General features: G+C 49.4%; 1 protein-coding gene and 4 non-coding genes across 5 annotated transcripts in view; 2 read left to right on the top strand and 3 right to left on the bottom strand.

Moving 5' to 3' along the window:
• Positions 1-19,436, top strand: part of LOC120375921 (zinc finger protein 850-like) — a gene marked incomplete at both ends in the record, with an annotated part of 362,646 nt that overhangs the window by 14,128 nt on the left and 329,082 nt on the right. The gene's annotated exons all lie outside the window — the stretch shown is intronic.
• Positions 4,158-4,230, bottom strand: TRNAI-AAU. The gene has a single exon. It is a non-coding gene; the product is annotated as a tRNA-Ile (tRNA).
• Positions 6,817-6,888, bottom strand: TRNAA-UGC. Its single transcript has one exon. It is a non-coding gene; the product is annotated as a tRNA-Ala (tRNA).
• TRNAC-GCA lies at positions 14,976-15,047 on the bottom strand. The gene has a single exon. It is a non-coding gene; the product is annotated as a tRNA-Cys (tRNA).
• On the top strand, positions 16,482-16,563 carry TRNAS-AGA. The gene has a single exon. It is a non-coding gene; the product is annotated as a tRNA-Ser (tRNA).

Below are 19,436 nucleotides of genomic sequence, written 5' to 3'. Positions count from 1 at the left end.
GGGATTTCTCTGAGTATCTGGTGATCCGGGCTGGACCCCAGAGGGGGACACATTGAAGGAACTCAGGGGTTAGGGTGGCTGCTGTAGCTCAGAGGAGGGTCCTTGAGTGCCTGACGGGCTGGGTGAGTTTGGTCACTAACATCCAGCTGCCAAATGCAAAACTCCGTCTTCCTAGTGGAAGGTGGCAACAAGGAAACTCGCATTCCTCGGCTCCCTGAGAAGGGTCAAAATATGTCTCCATGTTGATTCAGCAGTCAAATGCACACAGGGAAAGCTCTCTATAGCATAAAACTCTGCCACATGAAATCATGGAACATGTGCTCTTCACTCTGTGAAAGCATGTAAAGAATCCAGGCGCTGGAGGGTAGGGTGTGGGTCCAGAGTGACCTAGACAAATTGGAGGATTGGGCCAAAAGAAATCTGAGGAGGTTCAACAAGGAGAAGTGCAGAGTCCTGCACTTAGGAAGGAAGAATTCCCTGCACTGCTACAGCCTGGGGACCGACTGACTAAGCAGCAGTTCTTCAGAAAAGGACCTTGGGATTACAGTGGATGAGAAGCTGGATATGAGTCAACAGTGCCCTTGTTGCCAAGAAGGCTAACAGCAGATTAGGCTGCGTTAGTAGAAGCATTGCCAGCAGCTTGAGGGAAGTGTGTTCATTTCAAACCTGCAGCTTATTCATTTCATGTGGTGACCCCTTCTAGTTCTTGTGTTATGAGAAGGAGTAAATAATACTCCCTTCCTTGGTCCTTTAGAAGATATTATGGGACCCCCTCCTGCTTCTGTCTCATGTCCTGGGACCAACATGGATACAACACCACCGCAAAGAACAAGGTTCAAAGTCAATGCACATGGGAGAAGCATCTTGTGTTTCATTCCTTATGTCCTAGTCCCAGCGTGTGGCCATTTCCTTTTCTTCCTTTCTGTCAAAAGCTTTGGTGTTTTGCACAGAAACATTATTTCCCCAGGAGAGACCCAGGAGTGAGGGCTGCATTCCTGTACCAAACAGTCACTAGAAGGGGGCAGACAAAGGCCTTTAGGACGAGGCGTCCGTCACTGTCAAAAAATCATCTCCCTCCTGTGGTTCCGCGGGCAGCAGGAGCAGCCGCAGCTCGGTGGCCCCTGGCAGCAGCACTCCTTGGGTGGCCGGAGCAGCTGCAGGCCCCCTGGGGCTCCCCCCCTCTGGGGCAGCAGCTGGAGTGGCAGCAGGTTGGCAGGGCTTCTCCCCTGGTAGCGGGTGCTCATTATCCATCAAATAAATCAAAACACTTCCACCTGCAAGTGGATTTAGCCCAGGACCCTCAGAGTCAGCAGCTCTTACACCCCCCACTGAGCTCTCTGGTCAGGTGTCCTAGCGCCGGAAGCCTCCTGTTTAGATCCTAAAATAGCATTTTTGCACTGGGGTGGGGCTGAAATTTTGAACCAGACATAGCTCCACCGTTATTTTATTGAATTGCTTCAAAACAGCAAGTCAAGAAAGTCTCCTAAGGGCCAGGCTCTCTGCCATGGAAACAGCTGCCCCTGCTCTCCAGGAGTCTGTGCGTTCCACCCAACAAAGTACAAACCTCTGCACTGAAGGTGGGTCAGACAGTGACGGTAACACAAATCTTCTGACTACTAACCCAAGTCCCTTACTTTCTTTAACCCAGGACGTGCCAGTCAACTGTGAGCCATGGTGTTATCTTCATCTTAAAACACCTCTCAGGACATTGAACAGAGGAAGTGAAACCCCCTCCCCCCAATGGCTCCCTGTTGAGGCGTTGTACTCTACCTGCCCCTGGAGACTGCTTGGTTTTATATCCTTAGAGCTTTTTCTCTTCAAACCCCTTATCCCAATCTCTGGGCCACCGCCACATTTCAGAGTTTAGAATTTACTGTCATCACTCTCATATGGCACTTTCCATGTGAATTGGACAAAGTGAGTGGGGGAAGCTCCCTGGCTAATGAAAACCGATGCTCTGGGTGAGGCCTGAACTCATAACCCCAGCAGTGCGCCTCCCTCCCTAGCCAGGTGTGCCCCTGTAGGTGCTTCATAGACAAGGTTGGGAAGTAGGGTAGTTACCTGTGTCTGTGAGTAACCACTTGGGTGACCTAATTGAGAGGCTGATGGTTCAAACCCGGGTGAAGATAGAGGTAGTTTTTTTTTTTAGTGATGAGACTCCAGTACATTTTAAGAGGCAGGAAAATGCTCAATTCTGGTCTAGCCTCATTGGGCAAGCATAAGCAGCACTTTTGTCAGATGCATTGGTGGTATAGTGGTGAGCATCGCTGCCTCCCAAGCCGTTGATGTGGGTTTGATTCCTACCCAATACAGGGATGTGATGTTTTCTCTGCTGGGAATTGGTTTAATTTCAGTCACATTGTATCAGTTTAGCAATGGAACGAGAGAATCAATGTGCTGTAGGTCATTAAACACCCAGTGGAGGAAGAAAGGGGCAGGACTATACAATGAGCAGGTGGAGTCATCCTGGTATTACAATGTTTGGTTTATTTTTTATTTTTTTTTACTTTACTTCCCTCTCCCATTTAGACTCAGAGCCCTTAAGGTCAGAAGGGACCAATGTGATCATCTAGTCCGACCTGCTGCACCTTGCAGGCCAAAAGACCCCACCCACCCACTCCTGTAATAGACCCAGGAGGGGAGGCAGCTCTGTGCTCTGCCCCTACCCCAGGCAGCACATGGAGGCCCTCTGCTCCCCACCCGCCATGGGTGTGCAGAGATGTGCCAGCAGCACTGAGGTGGCTCCCTGCCCACTCTGCCTCCGTCCCTCCATGCCACTCCCAGAAATGGTTGGCATGTCCCAGCATCCCCTGGGGTGGGGAGAGTGTCTCCAATCACTGCCCCTACCCCAAGTACCAACTCCACAGCTCCCATTGGCCAGGAACTGCAGGGGGCAGCGCCTGCAAACAGTGGCACACGGAGACCTCCTGTCCCTGCCCACCTAGGAGCTGCTGCCAGAGGGTTGTGTGTACCAGTCACTTTGGGAGCTGCAGTGCCCGGGGTAAGTGCCACCCCTCCTGTACCCCAACCCCCTCCCCCAGCGCAGAGCCAGCACCGCGCACCCAAACTTCCTCCCAGAGCTTTGCTTGTCTTCCTTTCACCCAGAACCATCCTTCTTCTCCTGGGCTGCAAATAGCCATCCCTGGGAAGCCAAGAGGCAGGCACAAGATTCTGCCTCCCAGCAGCCAACCGCACCTCCCCAGGCTTTGCAGAACGACTGGTGACGCTCTACTAACCCCACTTAGCTGCACTGAGGTGCTTAGCTTCTGCCCTGCCTTCCTCAGCTCGACTTTCCTCTTTTGCCCCATTCCTGCTTCACTTCCTCCTTTGGCAAGTCACGCAGAAGAGCCGGCCGCCATAGGCCAATCTCCAAGGGCAGAGGAGACCAAGCCACAAGGCTTCAAAAGGTGACTGGCCAAGATCCTCTAGCTTTCCCCTGCTGATGCCAAGGCTTTTTTCTCAGCTCATTTCACTACCCTCTGCCATGCAGGGGTTGCGGTTGTCACAGGTGTTACCTGAAATTTGGCCAGCTAGTCAGTGTAGGGAACACTAATGACCCACCCGAGTTTGGCAGAAAGCAGCACATTTATTATATTGATAGCTAAGCTCAAAAGAAGGGGGGCGGGGTGACACACTCACACTCCCAGGACTGGCACGGCACTGGAGATGTCAGGATTCTGCAAGGTAAGTGTCCCACAGCGCTGTGATGGATGGTGTGATGAAGGTAATTTTTCCTGAGGCACAATGAAATACAACGCAGAGGTACAAGCTTGTGAGTGCTCTCCTGAGCACAGGGCCCCTTCCCCTTTTAAGGGCCTGCACCTCATGGCCTGCGACTAGAGATGACTTGGCTGCATCTGGTTGGTCACACTCCACCTTGGGCAGTGTCCATGCTCTGGATGTGTTAGTGCTGCCTAATTAGCGTCCCAGACACCTTGTCTACCTGGAAGCTCTTCTGCTCTTCAACCAGCCCCTTCATCCCAGGAGCATTCCAGGAGGGAGCGGGAGGGGAAAAGCCACTTCACAGGCATTCAGAGAGGGAGAGGAGACAAAAGTGGGAGCAGGGGAAGTATAACAGACCTTCTGAGCATAGAAATCCCTGCTGTTCCTACCACAACAGGGACAGGCCACTAGGAGCTGGGACAATTAAGCCAGCATGTTTCTGCCTGGTTTTGAACCAGGAACCTTTTGCATATTAGGCAAATGTGATAACCACTACACTACAAAAGCTCTGTCAGGGTTCTGCTCCTCCCTTCATAAGACCATAAGAATGGCCATATTGGGTCAGACCAAAAGTCCATCCAACCTCACATCCTATCTGCCAACAGTGGCCAATGCCAGGTGCCCCCGAGGGATTGAACCTAACAGGTAATGATCAAGTGATCTCTCTTCTGCCATCCATCTCCACCCTCTGACAAACAGAGGCAAGGGACACCATTCCTTACCTATCCTGGCTAATAGCCATTCATGGACTTAACCTCCATTAATTTATCTGCAAAAAGAACAAGGAGTACTTGTGGCACCTTAGAAACTAACAAATTTATTTGAGCATAAGCTTTCCTGGGCTAAAACCAACTTCATTGGATGCATGCAGTGGAAAATACAGCAGGAAGATATATAGATAGATAGATATACACACAGAACATGAAAATTTGTGTGTTGCCATACACACTATAACAAGAGTGATCAGTTAAGGTGAGCTGTTATCAGCAGGAGAAAAAAACCCTTTTGTAGTGGCTTTCATGTCCTTTGAGAAAGCAAGACAGAGCCTTGGAAGACCCAGCAGGGTTTGTAGCACAGGAATTTTTCTCAGATTCCACTGAGACTTCAACTCAAATTGCAGGATTCAAAGTCCTGACTGCTGGTCCTTACACCATGGGACCAGCAGAGCACCTGTTGATTACTGACTTCCAGCACGGAGGACTCTGTGGGCAGGGGCGGCTCTAGCCATTTTGCCGCCCCAAGCATGGCAGGCAGGTTGCATTCGGCGGCTTGCCTGCGGGAGGTCCGCCGAAGTCGCAGGACCAGCGGACCCTTCACATGCATGCTGCCGAAGGCAGCCTGCCTGCCGCCCTCGCTGCAACCGGCAGAGCACCCCCCGCGGCTTGCTGTCCCAAGCATGCGGTTGGCGTGCTGGGGCCTGGAGCCGCCCCTGTCTGTGAGGACAATTTTACTGGCAGGGAGGACTCAGTGGGAACATGCCTCTCTGGCCAGCCCTGCATTTGCTCAAGAAGTCAGCACACAACACTTTGCTGCAGGCCCAGAGGCCTTTCTTCCTCCAGACTGTGAGGCCAGTGGACAGGTGAGGCAATAGCACCTTCAGTCCCAGGCAGTAAAGGGCCCTTCCTGGGAAAGGCCATGTCCTGAAAAGGAAAAATGAAGTTCAAGGAGAGTCCTTCTAAAATGCTTTAGGGGTGTCCCAGGGGGAAAGTGTTTCTTGGTCTGACCAGGGACTTGAACCCTGGATCCTCAGATTAAAAGTCTGATGCTCTGCCAACTGAGCTAGCCAGGCTCACATTCAAAAAAGGCAAATTTTGTGCAGAAGAGAAACTATTCAAGAAAAATGAGGGCAGGAAAGTATCAGAGGGGTAGCCGTGTTAGTCTGGATCTGTAAAAGCAACAAAGAATCCTGTGGCACCTTATAGACTAACAGACGTTCTGCAGCATGAGCTTTCGTGGGTGAATACCCACTTCTTCAGAGGGCAGGAAACAAGACAGAAAACCTGCTACTCTCACTCTCTTAGCAGTCCTATCCCCAGCCTGCTTCTCCATCCAGTGCCTTGAGGCCGTATTCTTTTTTTCATTAAATATCAAATCCAGGAGAAAATACAGTAATACAAACCAAAACAAAATCACAAACAGAAATGTCATTGGAAATACAGAAATAAAAAAGGAAAATGCAATCCCCATCGCTTTATCGTGTCGGGGCCATTCCTGTATTGAGAGCACCCACGAAGGTCCCTGTGTGCTTACGAGAAACCTGGAGGAACTCATACCACAGCCTGAACATGAAACTCAACTGCTCCCAGGTGCCGCAGGAAAACCCTTTCCCTGCTGTGACGTTGCACTCTATAGGATTTTATGAAAATATGCTAATGAGTGTGAATATAAAGTGACTGGACTATGCTTCATGCCAAAGGTCTCTTGTACAGTATCATTACACAGTTTATAATCTACGGTGTGTGTTCATCCTATTTGTATGAACTGATCATTTTTGAATCTGAAACTAGAAATATGAACTATAACTCTGAGGTCCTGTTGTAATGATGCAAAGTGTGGGCCATTAATAGTGTTTTGGACTCTTGATGGCTCCCATTAACCAGGACAATTGACTGGAGATGGCTCTGTCCTGCACCATCCCTGAGTCAGGCCAGGAAGAATGAAGGCTTGGGGGTCTCACAGGACATATGACCATGTCACCTGGTACAGGAATCCATCTTAAACCTGGGGCTCTTCCTCAGGAGAGAGACAAAAAATTCCTGCCTTGTACCAAAGCAGATAGAAGGGGTTGAACTGAACAAACATGATAGTCATGAGACATCCCCTAGCTATCACCTAGTCTTTGCCTCTAAATCTGTGCAGATGGGACTTTTCCCTCCTGTGCTGGAGGATTCTCCCTTCTCATCTACCCTTGTCCCAAGCAGCACAGCAGGTGGGAATCTTAAATGTACAGAGGAGACTTGGGAGCAGAAACCCCCCCAGACCTTCCATGCAATTGGCACTTGCCCCTTATTGAGCAGGATTGAAATTCCTGCAGAGAGACTGGTGGGCCACATCCCCTCTGAGCATGAGCAAAGCAGCAGGGTGAAAATAACCTAGAAATGCTGGGGATTGAACCCAGGACCTCATATATGCAAAGCATGTGCTCTACCACTGAGCTACATCCCCAGATGTGATATGTGTGCTCTAGGTTACACTCAGAACCTTCCTGTTTCCAGAGCACCCAGTGGCCTAAGAGCAGCCTGGGGGACACATTCCCTGCTCTGAGGGCCAAACCTGCTGTCCTGGAGGCTGCTGGTTCTTAGGGGTCACTTTGCAGCAGGGCCAGATTCGATGTGTGGGGCAGAGAGAGTGGGTGCCCTGGACTCAGGGTGCAGAGATACACTCAGCCCTCTCCCCAGCATTGGGTGGGGGGGTGCTGCCACCCGTGCTGGAAGGTAATGGGAGGGGAGGGGCGCTGTGAGTCGCTCAACACCTGACCCTGCTGGCAGAAGTGCTGTGGGGAGCTCTAGGTGTTTCTAGGATCTGCTATTTCCACCTGCCTGTGAAGTCCAGCTTTCCCCAGCACATTCACTGCGGTGCAATTGGGTCACTGTTTCCATGGCTGAACAGCAAAGAATCACTCCCAGTTTCCCTTCTATCTGCAGTAGGATTAGCCTGTGTCAGTGGTTAATGAGGTGGCTCTTGTAGATTGTTATTTATTCCCCACCTTGACAATACACACAGTCCCTTTCCTACTCAAATCCCCAGCACCTTGGTGATCCTGGTAGCGGGGGTTGGATCCTGAGACTTTCACGGTTCTTTCCCCCTCCACCTGGAGTGAACTCAGCTTTTCCTCCATCCCAGACAATCCATGAAATAACAACAGGGGCATAAAGAAAGAGGGGAGGGAACATCTCACGGCCAGGACTGGATATGCCCAGAGCCCCCTGCTTGTCCATTGTTTCCATGGAATTTGGCCCCCTGCTTTGCACAAGGGACAGAGAAAGATCTTGCTGTTCCTGTGTCTCTGCAAGGAAAATTGTGCTTCTGTATGAAAGAGAGGCAGGAAATGGCCCCATGGTGGGACAATATCCTCAGGATTAAGAGCAAAGGACTCTTCTCTCCATGGAAGGACAAATTCTCTTCCATGGAGACACTGGGAACTTGTGACATTGATCCAGACTCTGGGGATTCAGGCTGCTTTAACTCTTGGCAAAAACATGAACTTGATTCCAAGAAGGGAGAGAGGCGAAGCCTGAAGCTGACTTTAGTCCCAGGCTGGGGGTCTCCTGAACGGTGGGAAACATCCTTGACTGCTACCCAGGGACAGCAGCTAGTGGTGACATACCAGGGATGGGATGAGAGGGGAATGTTACATGGACTTTATCATACAGGCCCCATCCTGCTTCTCAGAGCCCACAGGTGAGAATCTAGAGAAGGCTGAGGCTGTGGCTACACTTAGCACCTCAAAGCGCTGCCGTGGCAGCACTTTGAAGTGCTAAGTGTAGTCAAAGCGCCAGCGCTGGGAGAAAGCTCTCCCAGTGCTGTCCGTACTCCACCTCCCTGTGGGGAATAACGGACAGCGCTGGGAGCGCGGCTCCCAGCGCTGGGGCTTTGACTACACTGGCGCTTTGTAGCGCCGCAATTTGCAGCACTGCAGAGGGTGTGTTTTCACACCCTGCTGCAGCGCTGCAAATTTGTAAGTGTAGCCAAGCACTGAGTCATTTCTCAGCTGCATTCTCAGGAGTAGCCAGTAGCCGTCCTTGACCAGAGCCCCAGGGGAGCAACCACGGCAGTTCTGCGGAGAGCTCTGGCTGCCAGGGGATCCAGCTAGGAGAGGGAGTGCTGGGGGATCTGGAGGGCCAGTCCAGTGGGGCTGTCTCAGGAGTCAGAGGTGGCTTTGCCAGTGGGGTGGCGCTAGTTCACATGTTGGTGGGGTGGGGAAGTACGGACTACAGGATGTGAGGCTGGTTAAAATGAAACTTCACAAAAAACCCTTCCCCCTTTGCTCCAGCTAAAGGCCCTACTTTGACCTCTCCCGCTTTCCTAAAAATCTCCATATCTACCCTGGCCTCAGAAACCCCCTTTCTTCCATGGGTATTTTCATGGTTTCTTCCTTTTTTCATGGTCTCGTACAAATATTTTTGCCATCAAAATGATCAAGTAAATTTAAAATGAGAAAAACAATCAAACAACACATCTGTCTCTCCTTCACCAGACATGGTCTGTGTCTGAATTTTTCTACAGAACAGTCTAGGCAGGCAGAATCACCCCTACATTTACTTCACATCAGGCCCAGGACTTGCACCCAGCAGTTCTTGCGGCTGTGGGACAGAGCTGAGCTTCACTGGCAGCAGTGAGGGAGGACAGTTGGGACTGAGCTGTCGGGGGAATATTTTAATCCTTATCTAATTTTCAGAGGATTAAATCAATGCAGCTTCCACTTCTCCGTCTCTCCCAAGGAAATGATGTTTCTGTGCAAAGTACCCAAACCTTTTAACAATAAGAAGTGAAATGAAATGGCCACATGATGGCAACAGAACCTAAGAAACGTGTTAGTCTCTAAGGTGTCACAGGTACTCCTGTTCTTTTTGAGGATCCAGACTAACACGGCTGCTCCTCTGAAACCGAAGAGATGAGAAGCCATGTTCTTGTTCAATGAGCATTGAAGCTGAAAAGGGAGATGTTTCCTCTTTAAGAACATAAGAACATAAGAAAGGCCGTACCGGGTCAGACCAAAGGTCCATCTAGCCCAGTATCTGTCTACCGACAGTGGCCAATGCCAGGTGCCCCTGAGGGAGTGAACCTAACAGGCAATGATCAAGTGATCTCTCTCCTGCCATCCATCTCCATCCTCTGACGAACAGAGGCTAGGGACACCATTCTTACCCATCCTGGCTAATAGCCATTTATGGACTTAGCCACCATGAATTTATCCAGTCCCCTTTTAAACATTGTTATAGTCCTAGCCTTCACAACCTCCTCAGGTAAGGAGTTCCACAAGTTGACTGTGCGCTGCGTGAAGAAGAACTTCCTTTTATTTGTTTTAAACCTGCTGCCTATTAATTTCATTTGGTGACCCCTAGTTCTTGTGTTATGGGAATAAGTAAATAACTTTTCCTTATCCACTTTCTCAACATCACTCATGATTTTATATACCTCTATCATGTCCCCCCTTAGTCTCCTCTTTTCCAAACTGAAGAGTCCTAGCCTCTTTAATCTTTCCTCATATGGGACCCTCTCTAAACCCCTAATCATTTTAGTTGCTCTTTTCTGAACCTTTTCTAGTGCTTTGATTCCTAAGTCCCCAACTCTAATCCACTAAACACCCCTTTCCTCCCACAGCCAGGACTAAAAGCCAGGAGTCATAACTAGTGGCCCCCCTTAACCTTCTCTCTGTGAGGAGGAAGAAGAAGTTCTGAGATCCCTGGGCTGTCCCCTTGCCATCCTGCCTGGGCTGCACTTGAAACCCAATGGGGTTTCCTTGGGCAGTTCTGAATCTTGCTCCCAGGAAGGGTGTAATTTTAGGAGCAGGTTCCAAATAGTGCAATTAACCAGCCAGAAGGGGCAGCAGGTATCGGTGTAGGAGCCATTGAAATCATCATAGCAAAGTAGTTCAGGGAAACTGTTATTAATGACATGTGAGTGAAAGGTGAGAATCTGATGGTGTCAGTGTCACACTAGAGGGCGCTGAGATGGTTTTAAATTTGTCATCCAAACCCAGCCACCACCTAGCACATGGTTTAACCTCTTCTTCTCTTACCATTGCTCCTTATCAGGGAAGGGGAAAGAGCAAACGAGCAATAGAAACAGAGACCTAGTGACCGGAGCAAACATTTCTTTGCTCCTTGCTTGGCTTTGTCAGTTATTGGGGTACAAACTCACCCCCCACCCACTGTCTGGGCTGGGCTCAGTGGGCAGGAAGAGCTCAGCTGTCAGTGGGACTTGGGGAGCTCGGGACATTACTGTGAGCTGCTTGAACATTTAGGTGAAAACCACCTAAACACAGACACAAGGTCTAGGCTGCAGAAACTCATCTTGCATCTGCGGCTGTTGAAGCTACAAGGCAGAGGACTAAGTACAATATTTAAACTGATGTTTGACCTCAGAGAATAAAACAAATGTGTCTGTGAAAAGAGGGGAGTCGAGTTCAATCCCTTGTCACCATCAATGTGCAAACCAGAAAACTGTTGCTTTGCATTCCTGATGTGTCACCATCATGTGGCTACTCTCATAGACTCATTGACTTTAAGGTCAGATGGGACCATTATGATCATCTAGTCTCACCTCCTGCACAATGCAGGCCACAGAATCTCACCCACCCACTTCTATAACAACCCCTAACCTATGTCTGAAGCCTGGTCTACACTAGGCGTTTAAATCGGTTTTAGAAGCATAAAACCGATTTAACGCCACAACCGTCCACACTAGGAGGCACCTTATATCGATTTTAATGGCTCTTTAAACCGGTTTCTGTACTCCTCCCTAACGAGAGGAGTAGCGCTAGTATCGGTATTATCATATCGGATTAGGGTTAGTGTGGCCGCTGATCGACGGTATTGGCCTCCGGGCGGTATCCCACAGTGCACCACTGACCACTCTGGACAGCAATCTGAACTCGGATGCAGTGGCCAGGTAGACAGGAAAAGCCCCGCGAACTTTTGAATATTTCCTGTTTGCCCAGCATGGAGCTCCGATCAGCACGTGTGGCGACGCAGTTAAAAATCAAAATAAAGAAAGAGCTCCCGCATGGACCATGCGGACGTGATCGCTGTAAGGGCAGGCAAATCTGTTCTATCAGCGCTCCGTTACAGAAGACGAAATTCAAAATCATTTTTTTAAAATCTCCAGACAGACGCCATAGCAGGGGCTCAGCGCACTGCTGCGTGACAAGCGTAACGGAAAGCCAAAGAATCAAATGGACGCTCATGGACTGGAGGACTCAAGCTATCCCACAGTTCCTGCAGTCTCCAAAAAGAATTTGCATTCTTGGTTGAGCTCCAAATGCTTCTAGGGTCAAACACCGTGTCCGCGGTGGGTCAGGGCATAGCTCGGCAATTTACGCACCCCCCCACCCACCCCCAGAAGTGAAAGGGAAAACAATCCTCTCTTGACTCTTTTACATGTCACCCTATCTTTACTGAATGCTGCAGATAGACCCGATGCTGCAGCACTCAACACCAACATCCTTGCTTCCCCCCGCCCCCCACCATGGGTGGCTGATGGTGCAATATGACTGGTACCCGTTCTTATCATCAGCCTATTGGCACATGGGGCAGTGCAAAAGGACTGGTAACCATGCAGACTAGCATCGGTGAGGTCTACCAAGGGTGCCTGGCCCTAATTTTTCCTGGTAGATGGTGCAGTATGGCTGGTAACCATTGTTGTCATAGCAACAGGGGGCTGAGCTCTGTCAGCCCCCACCCTTCATGTGTAAAAAAAAGATTCAATTGCCCCTGGACTAGCAGAGGGATGCTGGGCTCCTCTGCTCCACACTCCTTACTGTCCTGTCTGGACTATCATAGCAGCTGGAGGCTGCCTTCCACTCATTTCTCACTAACAAGTCAGTGTGTCTTATTCCTGCATTCTTTATTACTTCATCACACAAGTGGGGGGACAATGCTACGGTAGCCCATGAAGGCTGGGGGAAGAATGGAATCAACAGGTGGGGTTGTTGCAGGAGCACCTCCTGTGAATAGCATACAGCTCATAATTTCTGCAGGATCTGACACAGAGCAGCTGTGCTCTCTGATACAGTGGTTCTCTAGTACACTTGCCCATATTCTAGGCAAGGACTGATTCTATTTTTAGATACCAAAAAGGAGAGATTGACTCTGGGAGTCATTCCCAATTTTGGCTTTCGCGCCCCTGGCTAAGAGCAGCCAGGGGCACTTATGACAGCAGCAAATGGTGCAAAATGACTGGTAGCCATGCTCATCTTTTTACCAATTTATGGATTGGTAGATGGTACAGTATGGCTAGTAACCATCTCTGCTGTCATGCAAAAGCATGCTGCTGTGTAGCACTGCTGAATCGCCTCTGTCAGCGGCATCTAGTACACATACGGTGACAGTCACAAAAGGCAAAACAGGCTCCATGATTGCCATGCTATGGCATCTGCCAGGGCAATCCAGGGAAAAAAGGCGGAAAAAAGGCACGAAATGCTTGTCTGCCATTGCTTTCCCAGAGGAAGGAGTGACTGACGACATTTACCCAGAACCACCCGCGACAATGATTATTGCCCCATCAGGCACTGGGATCTCAACCCGGAAATTCCAAGGGGTGGGGGAGGCTGCGGGAACTATGGGATAGCTACGGAATAGCTACCCACAGTGCAACCCTCCAGAAGTCGATGCTAGCCTCGGACCATGGACGCACACCACCGATTTAATGTGTTTAGTGTGGCCGCGCGCACTCGATTTTATACAATCTGTTTTACAAAACCGGTTTATGCAAATTCGGAATAGTCCCGTAGTGTAGACGTACCCTGAGTAACCTATTCTGTCTCAGTCCCTTTAATTAAAAAAATGTGTTTTTTTCATAGAAACTATATTTTCCTTGTAGAGACACAGGGGCAGATTAATCTACAAAGGGAAGGTGATTCCAAGGCAGTTCTGGAGGAGAAGGGAACATTTTCAGCATCACTAAATTATTTTGTTGTGCCTCACAGAGAGAGAAAGAGAGAGAGAAAATAAACCTATTAATTTGAGCTACCGACACAGTTCACAGCATGAAAAACACAATTTTGTGTTCAATGAGTTGTGTTCATTTACACAATATGAAAAATATGTTTTGGGCAATGCATGAAAACCTCACTGCATTGAACAACCCACTTGATCTAGTCAATGTACTACAGAGTATTTAAAGATGTTAAGAAAGATGTGCTTATAAATTAACGTGTTGTGCCATTTACACACACACAAGACACAGAAGAAACTGAATTATTTGAGCTACTAAAATTTCCACTTTCTCACAGTATTTTAGTTCTCAAGGTTGTTTTAATTTGCTTATTTTTTTTGGAACTAGAAATGGAGAAAGAGTACACTGAAGTCAGTGGAATTACCGCAATGAGGGATTAGTCTCATTATTTGTCACTAACAACAGCCTTTATTAACAGAGAGTGAACTTTGACTGTGACTATCTCTTACCTTCCAGAACATCGAGTTCAGTAAAACTCAAACTCTGGAAAAACCGGGAATACAGAGTGAGGGTACATGCCCAGATAACTCTGCCCTCTAGAAGAGAATCCCTGATAGCATATGAGAACAAGGAAAGGTTTGGGGACAAATTACATCTACTTCCCAAGAGTTTGTTTCTCCTGCAATTAATTGATCCTGGCCCCATCAGTTGATCCTGGCCTGGTGTCTGCCCGCAAAACTTACTATTTTTATCCCACCATATTTAAAGATGAAACTACTTTACAAAAGCTCCTTTATTCTAGGTGATACAAACAGGTCACTTCTCCAGCTATTTCAAGGAGATGGAATTTTCCTGACCCACAGGGAACTTAAACTATCGTGCTCAAGATCACACATTCCTTAGGAGAAAACGAAGGGAGAGAAAACAAACAAACCCCACCAAACCGTTGCTGTTTCTACCCAAATGATCAATGAGACCAGAAAGTGAGACTGTGCAATTAACTGTCTGGGACTACACTGACTCTGCAGTTACTTGGATGCAGACACACCCAGCTCTACGGTTGGTAACGTACAGAGACTCTGCTGCTGCTCATGAACTAGCAGCACATGACCTCTGAACAGCTGCTATTTGAATGCATCTGAAAGTCACACGGAACAACGATCTGTGTTAAAGGAAGGCTGCCATTTACTAGAGCCCCAGTTGATGCCGTGTGCACAAAGAGAGGATTGAATGTGTAACAGGGAGTTTGGTAAATCTTGGTTATTTTAGTTTTGTAACAGGCTCCTGTCCACCCCCAGTAGAGTTTTCAGTCCCAATGGCAACCTACTTACCAAATGTAATACAGACTAGTCCATTCCTCCCAAGTGGATGTGGTTCTTGTTCTTCTGCACATTGTAGCCCATGGAGGCCAAGGACCTGCAAATGTGTCTTCATGTGTCTTTGTTTCATTGATGAAAACAAACCAAGACACTTAGAGGATTGAAAGTGATTTCTGCTGGGGGACGTTTGCTAGGTGTTTATGCATTTGCACAGGAAAACAATAAGTGTGTCCATTCATTTCAGGAATCCCTATATAGTAGAGCTCCTGAGCATACTAGAAATGGAATTATTTTTATTGAATAAACAAGCTTGTAAGGGAGCACTTGGATTTGAACCAAGCCCCACTTGATCTGCAGTCAAACACTCTACCACTGAGCTATACTCCCATGACGTTTGCATTGGCAAGTCCGTGATCTTAAGGATTTTGAAGGACGGGCTCTGCCTCAGAGAGCTCCTTTTCTATTCCCAGACCACAGGGGTTTAAAAAATGGGGTTTGATTAAACTTTATATACACATGTAGACACCACAGCTTGCACACCCACCAACATAGCTTCCCCCTCTGATATAGCTACCACCTCTCGGGGCGATGGGTTAACTGCACGGACAGGACAGCTCTCTCTCCTCCGCTTAGAGCAGCTTCATTATTTATGAATAGGTGGGAAATAACCTCCTGAATGGACAGGAACCAATGTATCAGATATTGCTGTGTCTGCATTCAATAAGGGTAACTGGTCATATTGGGCTGGATTAGTAGGAGCGTTGCCAGCAGATGGAGGGAAGTGATTATTCCCCTCTAGTCAGCACTGCTGAGGCCACATCTGGAGCACTGCGTCCAGTTCCCCACATACACACACACACTACAGAAACAAATTGGAGAGAGTCTAGGGGGCAGGGGACTTACGAGGAGAGGCTGAGGGCAGGGCCGCCCAGAGGGGGGCAGGTGGGGCAATTTGCCCCAGGCCCTGCAGGGCCCCCAGGAGAATACAGGATTCTATAGTATTGCAACTTTTTTTTATGGAAGGGGTCCCTGAAATTGTTTTGCCCCAGGCCCCCTGAATCCTGTGGGCGGCCCCTGCCCAGACCGTGGTGCTGTCCCCCCCCTCCACCCCCTTCCCTCGTTCTCCTCCCTCCGAGGCCCACCCTGTGCTCCACCCTCACTCCCATTTGGCCACCTCCCACCCCTGCTCTTTGGCTGAGGCCTGCTGATCGCTCGCTCTTCTCCTCCCGCAAGGCCTCCTCACACCTCTCCACCCCATACCCCAAGGTCTGCCTGCTGCCCCCCCGCTCTGCCCCCTCCCCTGTCCATCGCCCACACCTCTCTGCCCCTCCCCTGAGACCTATCCTATCCATCGCCCACACCTCTCTGCCTCTCCCCTGAGACCTACCCTGTCCACCTCTTTCTTTGATCATCTCTTGTTATTCCTTGAAACGTCAAGGATGGAATAAAAAGCGAGTTTACTCCAGGGTGAGGAAAGAAAGGAGCCATCAACCCCCTGGCAAAGCTCAGTGCCCCAGAGAAAACCTACCCCCTGCTATCGCAGTCACTGATGTACTGGGGATATGACAGGAAAGGAACTGTCTGAATGATCGAGGCAGGAAATGGACAAAAATCTACAGCAACATCATTAACTACAAACACACTCTCCTCGTGCTCCAGCCAGAAGGGAAAGGAGCAGGAATTCTTGCAGTTCAGTCATGGACACACTTACACAAGGGCACAGCAGTGTGTGTGTTGTGGAAGCTGGTCTGAGGAAACAACTGGAATTGATCACTCAGTGAGAACAGAACTAGAGTGCAGTGAAAGCCACCTATTAAGCAAGTAGTTGTGGCCGAGTGGTTAAGGCGATGGACTAGAAATCCATTGGGGTCTCCCTGCGCAGGTTCAAATCCTGCCAACTACGCAGGAAGTTGTGGTTCTTTAGTTTCAATGGAGCTGGGTCTTGTCTCACTCTTAAATTATGTCTACATGAAAGAATAATGTGGCTTAAGTTAAAGTGTTTTAATTGAACAGCTGTTGCATGTCCACCCTATGCCCTGTGTCACCAGAGCACATCCATGCTAGTATCTCTTGGATTGCCACAGAGAGCAGTGCACTGTGGGTAGCTATCCCACTGTGCAACTGGCTGCAGGGTGCTTTGGGAAGGGTTTGCAATGCCTCACGGGCTGGTACAGCACCCCTGACACCGAGCTAAGCAGGCAGCAGTGTGTGTGTGTGTGTGTGTGCGTGCGTGTGACAGAGAGTGCAGGTTTCTATCCCATTGTTCAATGGGCATCCTACTAGATTGCCAGCTGCTTTTCAACTGCAATGTGTGTGATAGGGTATAGAGCATGTGTGTGTGTGCGGGGGGGGGGAGACAGTGTGTGTGTTGCGGAAGAGTGAGTGTGTCACACACTGTCTCTAAGTTCAGACAGCTGCTGGAAGCAACCAGTCTTGAGGCAGGGGGCAGCCCCGACATCAGCCCCCCTTCTCTCCCTGGCTCAGCTCAGCACAGCACTCTCTGTCACACACACACACACTGCTGCCTGCTTAGCTCGGTGTCAGGGGTGCTGGAACAGGGGGGTTATAGGGCCATGTCCCCACCACTCTTTACTGGCTGTTAAGACAAATGATGGGGGGGGAGGGTGCAGTCTTGGGGAAGAGGTGTCTGTGGGTGTGGCCTCGGGGGGAGAGGTGCTGTGAGTGGGGGTCCTTAGGGAAGGGGTGTCATGGGGGTGCCACATTTCGGACAACGGTGCCCCCCCCCCACTGTAAGGAAGCTTCTGCCGCCTCTGCTCTGTGTTGGCAGAGTGGGAGAGAGCAGCATCCATGGCAGTGATTTGCTCCCTGGGGCTCTGGCAGGGGGGCTCGGGAGGTGATTTAAAGGGCCAGGGGCTCCGTCCGCTGCAGGGAGCCCTGGGCCCTTTAAATCACCAGCCTGGGGAAGCCGGGCCGGGCTGGCACAGCGTACCGGCTCTTGCCGGTACCCCCACCGGAACATACCGGCTTACTTTCACCTCCGGAAGGTCCTCACGTGGATCAATAACTGGTTAAAAGACAGGAAACAAAGGGTAGGAATAAATGGTCAGTTTTCAGGATGGAAACAGGTAACTAGTGGTGTCTGTATTGGGACCAGTACTAGTCAACATATTCATAAACAACCTGCTAAACAGTGAGCTGACAAAATTTGCAGATGATCCAAAACTACCGGCTTGCTGCCTAGAACGAACGCTCCTTGAGTGGGGTGATCCACAGGGAATCATAGAATCATAGAACTTAAGATCAGAAGGGACCATTATGATCATCTAGTCTGACCTCCCGCAAGATGCAGGCCACAAAAGCTGACCCACCCACTCCTGAAATAATTCTCTCCCTTGACTCAGCTGTTGAAGTCCCCAAACCCTGATTTAAAGACTTCACGTAGTAGATAATCCTCCAGCAAGCGACCCCTGCCCCATGCTGCAGAGGAAGGCGAAAAACCTCCAGGGTCTCTGCCAATCTACCCTGGAGGAAAATTCCTTCCCAACCCCAAATATGGCGATCAGCTGAACCCCAAGCATGCGGGCAAGACTCTTCAGCCAGACACTCAGGAAAAAGACTTTCAATATCCCAACATTGACCCTCGGTACTAATTACCAGTGGTTGCACGTTATTGACCTATTGACTAAATCACGTTCTCCTATCAAACCATTCCCTCCATAAACTTATCAAGATTAATCTTAAAGCCAGAGAGGTCCTTCGCCCCCACTGTTTCCCTCGGTAGGCTGTTCCAGAATTTCACTCCCCTGATGGTTAGAAACCTTCGTCTAATTTCAAGCCTAAACTTCCTGACTGCCAATTTATATCCATTTGTTCTTGAGGGAGTAGCTCAAACCTCCAAAGTGCCTGGCCAGGGGCAGGACATTGGCCCAGCAAGGGAGGGGTGTGGCAGTGACATCACAAAGGCTTTTTGCAGGACCTCAGACTTTTGGTCAAAGGTGGGGGGGAGGTGGTGACCTAACAGAGAGATGCTGACATCAGCCAGGCAGGACAGGGGCGAGGGGCCAGGGAAACCTCAGAGACCCCTGTGGCTTTGCTTCAGCAAGTCTCCTTCTCCAGGTCTCTCTTTGAGGACTGAGAGAGTATTCGGGTTCATGGACATGAGCGCCAGGAGGAACCTCTTTCGAGTTTTCTCCTTCCCTTTTAGTGATTTTACTAGAAAACAGCCATCCCTGTTTAGAAGGTAAGAGCCTCCTTGAGGTTTGAAACCTGTTCAGTCTGATCCATCAGGTGACAGTTGAATTCTAAGCATGGAAAACACGAGCTTAAGGAGGCAGAATTTTATTCCGCACCTGGGATTTTGTCCCTCAGAATCACTGGGTACATTAGGGTTTGTCCTTTTTGTTTCACCTTTTCCTCCATCCATCCCTCTCTCCTTTCTCTTTGTCTCTTGCTTCTTTTGTCTTTCACCAGTTCCCCTCCCAACACCAGGAGAGGGTGTGTGTGTGTGTGTGTGTGGCAGGGGAGTTCTCGGCAGCTCCCACTGTGGGAGGTCCACCAAAAATGTAGGGCTGAAATAGTGCTCGGGCAGTGATCCCCAACAGTGACCTGGACCATCCTTTGGGCTCTCTGGTGAGAACCCTCAGCCTCCCATCCTCAGTCTCTACCCTGATTGGCTGAGCAGCGGGTTATTGACAGGGAGGAGACTCAGGTCCTTGTTGTTCTCTTTTAAGACCAAATAAATAAGTCATAACCTGTTATATGTTTGATGAATTTTGCTGCTTCTCTGCATTAATTGTCTCTGAGCAGTTCATGATT

The sequence above is a fragment of the Mauremys reevesii genome, linkage group 12, assembly GCF_016161935.1.
Source record: "Mauremys reevesii isolate NIE-2019 linkage group 12, ASM1616193v1, whole genome shotgun sequence".
NCBI classification, from domain to species: Eukaryota; Metazoa; Chordata; order Testudines; family Geoemydidae; genus Mauremys; species Mauremys reevesii.
The sequence above is the reverse complement of the archived record's forward strand: the minus strand, read 5'-3'. Positions and strand labels throughout refer to the sequence as shown.